General features: G+C 39.7%; 1 pseudogene; it reads right to left on the minus strand.

The window, feature by feature from the left end:
* Positions 1 to 6,445: 6,445 nt before the first annotated feature.
* On the minus strand, positions 6,446 to 7,599 carry LOC107972740 (actin, cytoplasmic 1-like; annotated as a pseudogene).
* Positions 7,600 to 10,493: the final 2,894 nt, after the last annotated feature.

The following is a 10,493-nucleotide window of genomic DNA, read 5'->3' on the forward strand; positions in this document are numbered from 1 at the left end:
ATCTATCCAAGCTAAATGAAAACATTTGTCCACACAAAAAACTCGTACACCAATATTCATAGCAGAAGCATCCATAAAAGCCAAAACACGGAAGCAAACCAAGTGTCCACTGATGAATGAATGGATAAACAAAATGTAGTATAGCCAAACAATAGAATATTTTTGGCAATAAAAAGAAATAAAGTAATGATACATACCACAACATGGAAGAGTCTCAGAAACATACTATGTATAAGAAGCCAGACACAAAAGACCACATATTGTATGATTCTTTTTATATGGAATGTCAAAAAAAGAAAAAGCAAATCTATAGAGACAGAAAGTAGATTAGTGGTTGCCTGGGACTGGAAGTAAGAATGGGAAATGACTAGAAATGGGCACAAGATTTCCTTTCAGGGCAATGAAAATATTCTAAAACTGGGTGATGGGAGTAATTGCACAACTCAGTACATTTACTAAAAATCATTGAATTGTGTACTTAAAGTGGATTAATTTTATGGCATATAAATTATATCTTAATAAGTTTAGTTAATAATTCTAATAGAAATCAAATTCTCCATTTAGGCACAGAACACACTTCAGTTACTTTAGAGTATTGGCTAGTGGTTGCTGCCCATAAGGCAAGGCCCTTAGAGGCATCTTTTCTATATAAAGGTAATAACTATAATAGCATGTCTTGAGTTCTTACTATAAGTCATACGCTATCTTAAGCACTTGAAATGCATTTGTTCTTTTAATGCTCATAATAAATTTATGAGTTAAGTAACTTGTTCAAAGTCACACAGGTGGCCAAACCAAGATTCAAGTGTGTGTCTGCCTGACTCTAGTTTTTGCTCTATATTCTCACATTCTTGAGTTCTTACGTGAAACTAGAAAAAAGAAGAAAAAAATCACCACCTTTAAAGAGGTCTAGAAGACCTGATACCTGCTTAACAAAATGGCATAATAGCAATTATGATCACAGACTTCAAGACAAAGAAAATGAATTAGTCTCTAATGCTGTGTAAAAAAGGATCACTGCAGACTTAGTGGCTTAAAACAACAATAAACATTTAATATCTTCCACAGTTTCCAGGCATCAAGAATCTGGGGACAGCTTAGCTCAATGGTTCCAGTTCTGGTTTCTCACAAGGTTGTACTCAAGATACCAGCCAGGGCTGCAGTCAAATAAAGGCTCAACTAGGGCTGGAGCATCTGCTTCCAAGGTGGCTCACTCACACGCCTAGGAGGTTGGTGCTGACTGTTGGTGGGAGGCCTTAGTTCCTCTCTCCATATGGTCCTCTCTACAGGGCTGTGTATGTGTCCCCATGACAAGGTTACTAGCTTCCTCCAGAGCAAACTCTCCAAGAGCCCAAGGTGGTAGCTAGGCTGTCTTTTATGATCTAACCTCAGAGGTCACACATCTGCAACGTCCTATTAAGTATAGGAAGGGTCTACACAAGGACTTGAATGTCAAGAGGCAAGGATCATTACAGTCCTCCTTGGAGGTTGGCTGACACAGCAAATGTTTAGCTCACTCTGCTAGGGCTGGGAGAGCTGGAACTGTCAAGCATTTCGTACCACATTTACCAGAGACATACACATGACAGTCCAAATAAAAAATACTCTAAAGTCATGGACAGCCACCTGTCTCTTTGGGCTGCAGCCCTGCTCTGCTCACTGCACATAGCAATCCTAGTGGACTCAGATGGTAAATGGGGAGCCAAAAATGTGGCTTTTGGTGCCTCTACAGGCCCCTCATCCTGTCCATCTGATTTCCTATCCTGGACATATCTCTTTGCACATCCCACATCCCCTACTTCTTATCGAAATGGGCCTGGTCCTATATTTCATCTTCTTAAATCTTTCGTTTCATCTAGAGCTTGGAAAGCTCTAAGTCTGGAATACTAATTCAAGGTAGTGGGTTAGAAACTCATTTGGTGGCCAGGCACGGTGGCTCACGCCTGTAATCCCAGCACTTTGGGAGGCCAAGGCGGGCAGATCACGAGGTCAGGAGATCGAGACCTTCCTGGCTAACACGGTGAAACCCCGTCTCTACTAAAAATACAAAAAATTAGCTGGGCATGGTGGCGGGCGCCTGTAGTCCCAGCTACTCGGGAGGCTGAGGCAGGAGAATGGCGTGAACCCGGGAGGCAAGCTTGCAGTGAGCCGAGATCGCGCCACTGCACTCCAGCCTGGGCGACAGAGCCAGACTCCTGTCTCAAAAAAAAGGAACTCATTTGGTATAGTTGCACTCTAACTGCCTTCTAAAGCTTTAACCCCCCAAAATGGATGCATATGGGAGTTTTGTCATTTGCAGGCAGAAAGGAAGCATTTCTGTTTCTTTAAATCATATCAAGTTGACTCAAACCATAGATTCATGCATTTATTCATTCAATCAGTCAGCCAACCAGCATTTATTGAGTGCCTACTATGTACCAGGCACTTTCCTAGGTGCTATATAAAGCTCATCTTGCATACTATGAATGAATGGCAGCAAAACATGTTATAGGTTCCACAGCTGCAGAGTGTAGAAAGATCAAATGTAGCGCTCCTTCCTAAGGTTCCAAGGGAAGATACAGAGACATCTTCAAGTAGAGCACTCTATGATATGCATACATTACTACTGGAAAGGTACATTTGTTAGCATCTCAGCCATACCTAGGAAAATCTTGTCAGCCAAAAAAAAAAAAAATCAAATTAGTTCCTTTGAGTGCAGCTTTTTAAAAGTACATTTAAAATACCACCCCCATGAAAACTTCAAAAGGTACATTTCTGAACCCTATGAATATGAAAATATAATTCCCATCTAAGAGTTGATATTCTGCTTAAAATAAGGCAGCTAACAAATGTTGCCTCCTGAATAATTAGATATTACAAGTGCTAAGAGCTGTCAGGACAGGGTACCATAGTTATAGAAACCAGATAATTAAAATTGTCTTAGATTCCTCAGCAACCTGTCTTTTCCTCATTAACAAAGAGAAGTAGAGGAACAGATCATTTATACAATCAACAAAAGCTCCTTAATGCTCACTCTGTACAGTAACTAACTGTGCTGGAATTTGGAAAGCAGAGGTGGACAAAAAGACAGAGCCCAACGTCACTGAGCTTAAAATGCAGTAGTAAGGCATGAATCAAATAAATATTTCAGAAATGTATTCACAAGGGCAATGAGTGTAAGAAGGAAAAGATGGTCCAAAAATAATTTATGCTACCATGCACTTCAAAAACAACATTTTATGACCAAGACTGTGCTCCTATTTTAGCATGCAGGGAAGCAGTATAACATATTCATCTTGGAAAGTAAGTTCTAAAGTCTCACTACTTGAGTTCCAATTCCAGCTCCACCACTTAGAAGCTGCAAGACCTTGGGTAGTATAAATGCTCTCTCTAAGCTCCAGTTTCCTCATCTGAAAATAAAGCCTTCTTTAAGGTGCCCTTGTGATAATTGAGATGATATCTGTCAAATCATACTGCCCGACATACAACGAATATCTATAATTTTATTAACCATGGCTTATTTAAGGTAATATGAAAATTACTTTCCATTCCTTGAAGATACATTAGCATTATAAAAGAAGGTTTGGGTTTATATTTTCTCCACATATTTATTCAACCGTTTATTTATATCTTTGACATTTTTCTTGCCAAAGCTAAGGAGAATATAGAATACCACTTTATTTTTGTTGTTGTTTTGTTTTTCAAATGTATTTATTTTTAAATTGACATATAAAATTGTATGTATTTATCATGTAGAAAATAATGTTTCAAAGTATATATACATTGTAAAATGGTTAACTCTAATCTAGCTAATTAATAAATGCATTACCTCACATAGTTGTCATTTTGTGGTAAGAACACTTAACATCTACTCTCTTAGCATTTTTCAAAAATATAATATATCATTATTAATTATAGTCACCATACTATACAATAGATCTCTTGAACTTATTCCTCCTAGCTAATAGTAATTATGTATACTTTCACCAACATCTCCCGAACTCCCCTCCCCGCAACCACCCTAGCTTCTGGTAGCTGCCATTCTTCTTTTTAATTCTATGAGATCAACTTTTTTAGATTCCACATATGAGTGAGAATATGTGGTATTTGTCTTGCTATGCCTGGCTTATTTCACTTAACATAATGTCTTCCAGGATCATCCATTTTGCTGCAAACAACAGAATTTCCTTCTTTTTTGTAACTAAACAGTATTCCACTGTGTATATGTACCACGTTTTCTTTATTCATTCATCCATTGATGGACTCTTAGGTTGACTTAACATCATGGCTATTATAAACAGTGCTGCAATCAGCATGGGGGCACAGATATCTCTACAACATACTGATTTTATTTCCTTTGGATATACACCCAGTAGTGGGATTGCTGGACCCTATGGTAGTTGTATTTTTAATTTCTTCAGAAACCCCCATAATGTTTTCCAAAATGGTTGTACGAATTTATATTCCCACCAAGAGCATGCAAGGGTTTCTTTTTCTCCACATCCTTTCTAAAAGTTGTCCTTTTGACAATAGCCACTCTAACGGGTGTGAGCTTATCTCATTGTGGATTTGATTTTCATTTTCCTGATGATTAGTGATGTTGAGCATTTTTTCATATACCTGTTGGTCATTTGTATGTTTTCTTTTGAAAAATGTGTATTTAAGTGATATGGTTTGGCTGTGTCCCCACCCAAATCTCATCTTGTAGTTCCCATAATCCCCATGTGTTGTGGGAGGGACCTGGTGGGAGGTAATTGAATCATGGGGGCGATTACCCCCATGCTGTTCTCGTGATAGTGAGTTCTCACGAGATCTGATGATTTTATAAGGGGCTTTTTCACTTTTGCTCAGCACATCTCCTTCCTGCTGCCCTGTGAAGAAGGTGCCTTTCTTCCCCTTTGCCTTCTGCCATGATGGTAAGCTTCCTGAGGCCTTTCCAGCCATGCATAACTTGAGTCAATTAAACCTCTTTTCTTTATAAATTACCCAGTCTTGGGTATTTCTTCATGGCAGTGTGAGAATGGACTAATACATTAGGTCTTTTGCTCATTTTAAAAATCAGATTTCTTGTATTTTCGCTATTGATTTGTTAGAGTTCCCTACAATTTTGGTTATTAACCCCTTATAAGATGTATGGTTTGCAAATATTTTCCCCGTTCTTTAGGTTGTATCTTCTGTAAACCAAAAAGTATCTGAGACAGGTCTCAATCAATTTAGAGGTTTATTTTGCCAAGATTAAGGATCATGGCCCATGACACAGCTTCAGGGGGTCCTGAGAATATGTGCCCAAGATGGTAGGATTATAAGGTGATTTTATACATTTTGGGGAGACAGAAGTCATAGGCAAAGACATAAATCAATATAGGCAAGGTATACATTGGTTCTGCCCACAAAGGCGGGACATCTCAAAGCAGGGGATCTTCTAGGTCATAGGTACATTCAAAGGTTTTCCTGATTAGCAAATTGGTTGAAGGAGTTAATCTCTGCCTGAAGAGTTAAAGTCAACTTGACTTAAGGTAAGGAGGTGGTTGTGGAATCCAAGATTCTTGTGATATAGATGAAGGTTCCAGGTAGCAGGCTACAGAGAGAATAGGTGGTGAATGTTTCTTATTGGACCTTAAAAGGTGTCAGACTCTTAGTTAATTCTCTCCTGGAACAGGAAAAGACCTGGAAAGGGAAGCGCATTCTCTACAGAATGTAGATTTCCCCCACAAGAGATGGTTTTGCAGGGCCATTTCAAAATATGTCAAAGAAACATATTTTAGGATAGAATACTTTGATTTCCTTTAGGGCGTGTTATCTGTCATGTGATGTTATACCAGAGTAAGGTTGGAGTTAGTATCTTTTTTTTTTTTTAAGGTGTGCTCTTTTATTCAACTGGTCTCAAGTCAGTGTACAGGTAAGCCCTGGCTGCCTCCACACCTCCACCCACTCCCAGAAAGACCAAAAACCTTCATACATGTCAAGTTGAGGGGCAAAAAAGGGGGATCACAATGGCTGATCATTCAAAATAAAACAAAATTTAAAAAGTATTAAGGCGAAGATTAAACATTTTTTGCATTACATAATTTATATGAAAGCAATGCTATCACCTCCCCTGTGTGGAGAGGACTGGGGCATTCTCCTTAGAGAGAAGTGGGGTGGCTTTTGGGAGGGCAAGGGACTTCCTGTAACAATGCATCTCATGATATTTGGAATGACTATTTAAAAAAAGAACAATGTACAATCAAAGTCCTTGGCCACATTGTAGAACTTTGAGGGGTGCTCACTCCAACTGACTGCTGTCGCCTCCACCTTTCCAGTTTTCAAATCCTGAGTCAAGCTAAACAACAACAACAACAACAAATAATAATAATAATAATAATAATAATAATAATAATAGTAAGGCCACACCAATCTCATCTTGTTTTCTGGCAAGTTGGGTTTTTGTCAAGAATGGGTGTAATGCAACTAAGTAACAGTCCGCCTAGAAGCACTTGCTGTGGGTGATGAAGGGGCCGGCCTCTTGGTATTTTTGCTTGCTGATCCACATCTGCTGGGAGGTGGACAGGGAGGCCAGGATGGAGCCATCGAAACACACGGAGTATTTATGCACAGGAGGAGCAATGATCTTGATCTTTACTGTGCTGGAAGTCAGGACAGTGATCTCCTTCTGCATCCTGTCGGCAATGCCAGGGTACATGGTAGTGCCGCCAGACAGCACTGTATTGGCGTACAGGTCTTTGCAGATGTCCACATCACACTTCATGATGGAGGTGAAGGTAGTTTCGTGGATGCCATAGGATTCCATGCCCAGGAAGGAAGGCTGGAAGAGGTACTGGGGCAGTGGAACCACTGGTTGCTGATGGTGATGACCTGGCCATTGAGCAGCTCCTAGCTCTTCTCCAAGGAGGAGCTAGAGGCTGCAGTGGCCATCTCCTGCTCGAAGTCCAGGGTGATGTAGCACAGCTTCTCCTTGATGTCAAGCATGATTTCCCGCTCAGCACTGGTGGTGAAGCTGTAGCCGCCCTCCTTGAGGATCTTCATGAAGTAGTCAGTCAGGTCCTGGCCAGCCAGGTCCAGAGGCAGGATGGCATGGGGGAGGGTGTACCCCTCATAGATGGGCATAGTGTGGGTGATCCCATCGCTAGAGTCCATCACGATGCCAGTGGTACTGCCAGAGGCGTACCAGCTTGGATGGTCAAGTACATGGCTGGGGCATTGAAAGTCTCAAACATGATCTGGGTCATCTTCTCATGGTTGGCCTTGGGGCTCAGGGGGGCCTCGGTCAGCAGCATGGGGTGCTCCTCAGGAGCCACACATAGCTTGTTGTAAAAGTTGTGGTGCCAGATCTCCATGTCATCCCATTTGGTGACAATGCTGTGCTCTATGGGGCATTTCAGGGTGGGGTCAGGATGCCTCTCTTGCTCTGGGCCTCATCGCTCATGTAGGAGTCCTTCTGACCCATGCCCACCATCACGCCCTGGTGCCACGGGCACCACATGATGGAGGGGAAGACAACTGGGGGGCATCATCGCCCATGAAGACAGCCTTGCACATGCCAGAGCCTTTGTTGAAGACGAGAGCAGTGATATCATCATTCATGGTGATCTGGCAGTGGGTGTGGACTGGTGATGGAGTGGGGAGGGTGAGTCTCTGTGCCCGCCGGGAAGATGCAGTCTCCACAGTCTGGAGTTGGTATCTTATTGCTACAAAGAATTTCTTCCGTCACTCTTAGGATCTCTATTTTAATGGTAATGCTGAGTTGTGTCTAAATTCCAAAAGGGAGAGGGTATAATGAGGCATGTCTGACCCCAGTCTCCTTCCTGTCATGGCTTGAACTAGTTTTTGAGGTTTCTTTGGGATCCTCTTGGCTGAGAGGGAGATCCACTTACTCAGTTGGGGGGCTTAGAACTTTAATTTTAGTTTACACTTCAGTCTGTCAATTATTTCCTTTGCTGTGCAGAAACTTTTCCATTTGATGTAATCCCATTTGTCTATTTTTGCTTTTGTTACCTGTGCTTTGAGGTCATGTTAAAAAAAAAAGAGAGAAAAAGAAAAAAAAGAAAATTCATTGCCCAGACAAATGTCTTAAAGCTTTTCTCCTGTTTTTGCTTCTAGAAGTTTCATAGTTTGGGGTCTAACATTTTAGTCGTTAACCTTTTGTGTGAGTGGTTTTTATATGGTGAGAGATAAAGGTCTAATTCATTTTTCTGCATGTGTCTATCCAGTTTTCCCAACACTATTTGTTGAAGAGACTGTCCTTTCCCTATTGTATGTTCTTGGCACCTTCATTAAAAATCAGTTTGCTATAAACGTGTGGATTTATTTCTGGGTTCTCTTTTCTGTTCCATTGGTCTATGTGTCTGTCTTTATGCCAGTACCATGTTGTTTTGATTACTATAGCTCTGTAGTACATTTTGAAGTCAGATAGTGTGATGACTCCAGCTTTGCATTGTTTTTCTGTGTTTTGTTTTTGTTTTTTTGCTCCAAATTTCTTTGGCTATTCAAGGTCTTGCATGGTTCCATACAAACTTTAGTATTTTTTTCTATTTCTGTGAAGAATGTCATTGGTATTTTGATGGGAATTGTATTGAATCTGTAGATTGCTTTGGGTAGTATGGGCATTTTAACAATTTTAATTCTTACAATCCATGAACACAGGATACCTTTCCATCCTTTTTATGTCTTCTTCAATTTTTTTTTCAGCAACGTTTTCTAGTTTTCAGTGTAGAGATCTTTCATCTCCTTGGTTAAATTTATTCCTAAGTATTTTAATTTTTGTAAATATTATAAATGGAATTTTTATTTATTTTTCTGATAGTTTGCTATAAATGTATAAAAATGCTACTGAATTTTGCATGTTGATTTTCTATCCTACAACTTTATTAAATGTGTTTATTAGTTCTAACATTTTTTGATGGAATCTTCAGGGTTTTCAGTATTTAAGATTGTGTCATGTGCAAACAGGGACAATTTAACTTCCTCCTTTCCAATTTGAATGCCTTTTATTTGTTTATCTTAGCTAATTGCTCTGGCTAGGACATCCAGTACTATGTTGACTATAAGTGGTGAGAGTAGGCATCTTTGTGTTGTTCCAAATCTTGAAAAGCTTTCAACTTTTCCCACTTTTAGTGTATTAGCTGTGGATTTATAATATATAGCCTATATTGTGTTGAGGTACATTCCCTCTGTACTTAATTTGTTGAGGGTTTTTATCATAAAAAGATGTTGAATTTTGTCAAATGCTTTTTCTGCATCTATTGACATGATCATATGGTTTTTGTCCTTCATTGTATTAATGTGATGTATCACCTTTACTGATTTACATATGTTGAACCATTCTTGCATCCCTGGGATAAATTTCATTTGCTCATGGTGGATAATCTTTTTAATGTGCTGTTGAATTTAATATTTTATTAAAGATTTTCAAATATCTATTCATCAGGGATATTGGCCTGTAGTTTTCTTTTTTGGTTGTGTCCTCATCTGGTTTTAGTATTGTGGTAATGCTGGCCTTGTAAAATTAGTTTGGAGGTATCAGTTTGTTCTCACATTGCTATAAAGAAATACCTGAGACTGGGTAATTTATAAAGAAAAGAGATTTAATTGGCTCACAGTTCCACAGACTGTACAGGAAGCATGATGCTGGCATCTACTCAGCTTCTGGGGAGGCCTCAGGAAACTTACAATTATGGCAGAAGGCAGAGGGGAGCGCACATATCACATGGCTGGAGTAGGAGCAAGAGAGAGAGGGGAAAGGTGCTACACACTTTTAAACAGCCAGAGCTCACAAGAACTCACTCACTATCACAAGAACAGCACCAAGTGGATGTAACAAACCATACATGAGAAACCTGCCTCTGTGATGTAGTCACCTCCCACCAAACACCAACTTCAACATTAGGGATTACAATTTGACATGAGATTTGGACAGAGACACAGATCCAAACCATATCACCCCTCTTCAATTTTTTGGAAGAGTTTGAGACTTCAAGTTACTGTTTCTTTAAACATTTGGCAGGATTCAGCTGTGAAGTCATCATGTCCTGGGCTTCTGTTTGATCGGAAACTATTTGTTACTGAGTCAATCTCCTTATTCATTATTAGTCTATTTAGATTTTGTATTTCTTCATACTTCAATCTTGATAAGTTGTATGTGTCCGGGAATTTACCTGTTTTCTAGGTTATCCAATTTGTTGGCATATAATTCTTCATAATAATTTCTTATGATCTTTTGTTTCTATGGTATCAGTTGTAATGTCTCCTTTTGTGCCTCTAATCTTATTTCAGTCTTCTCTCTTTTTTTCTTAGTCTAGCTAAAGGTTTGTCAATTTTATCTTTTCTTTTCCTTTTTTTTTTTTTTTTTTTTTTTTGAGACAAAGTGTCACTCTTGTAGCCCAGGCTGGAGTGCAATGGCACAATCTCAGCTCACTGCAACCTCCGCCTCCAGGGTTCAAGCAATTCTCCTCCTGCCTCAGCCTCCTGAGTAACTGGGATTACAGGCACCTGCCATCACGCCTGGCTAATTTTTG

This window comes from Pan troglodytes, chromosome X (genome assembly GCF_028858775.2).
Source record: "Pan troglodytes isolate AG18354 chromosome X, NHGRI_mPanTro3-v2.0_pri, whole genome shotgun sequence".
NCBI lineage: Eukaryota > Metazoa > Chordata > Mammalia > Primates > Hominidae > Pan > Pan troglodytes.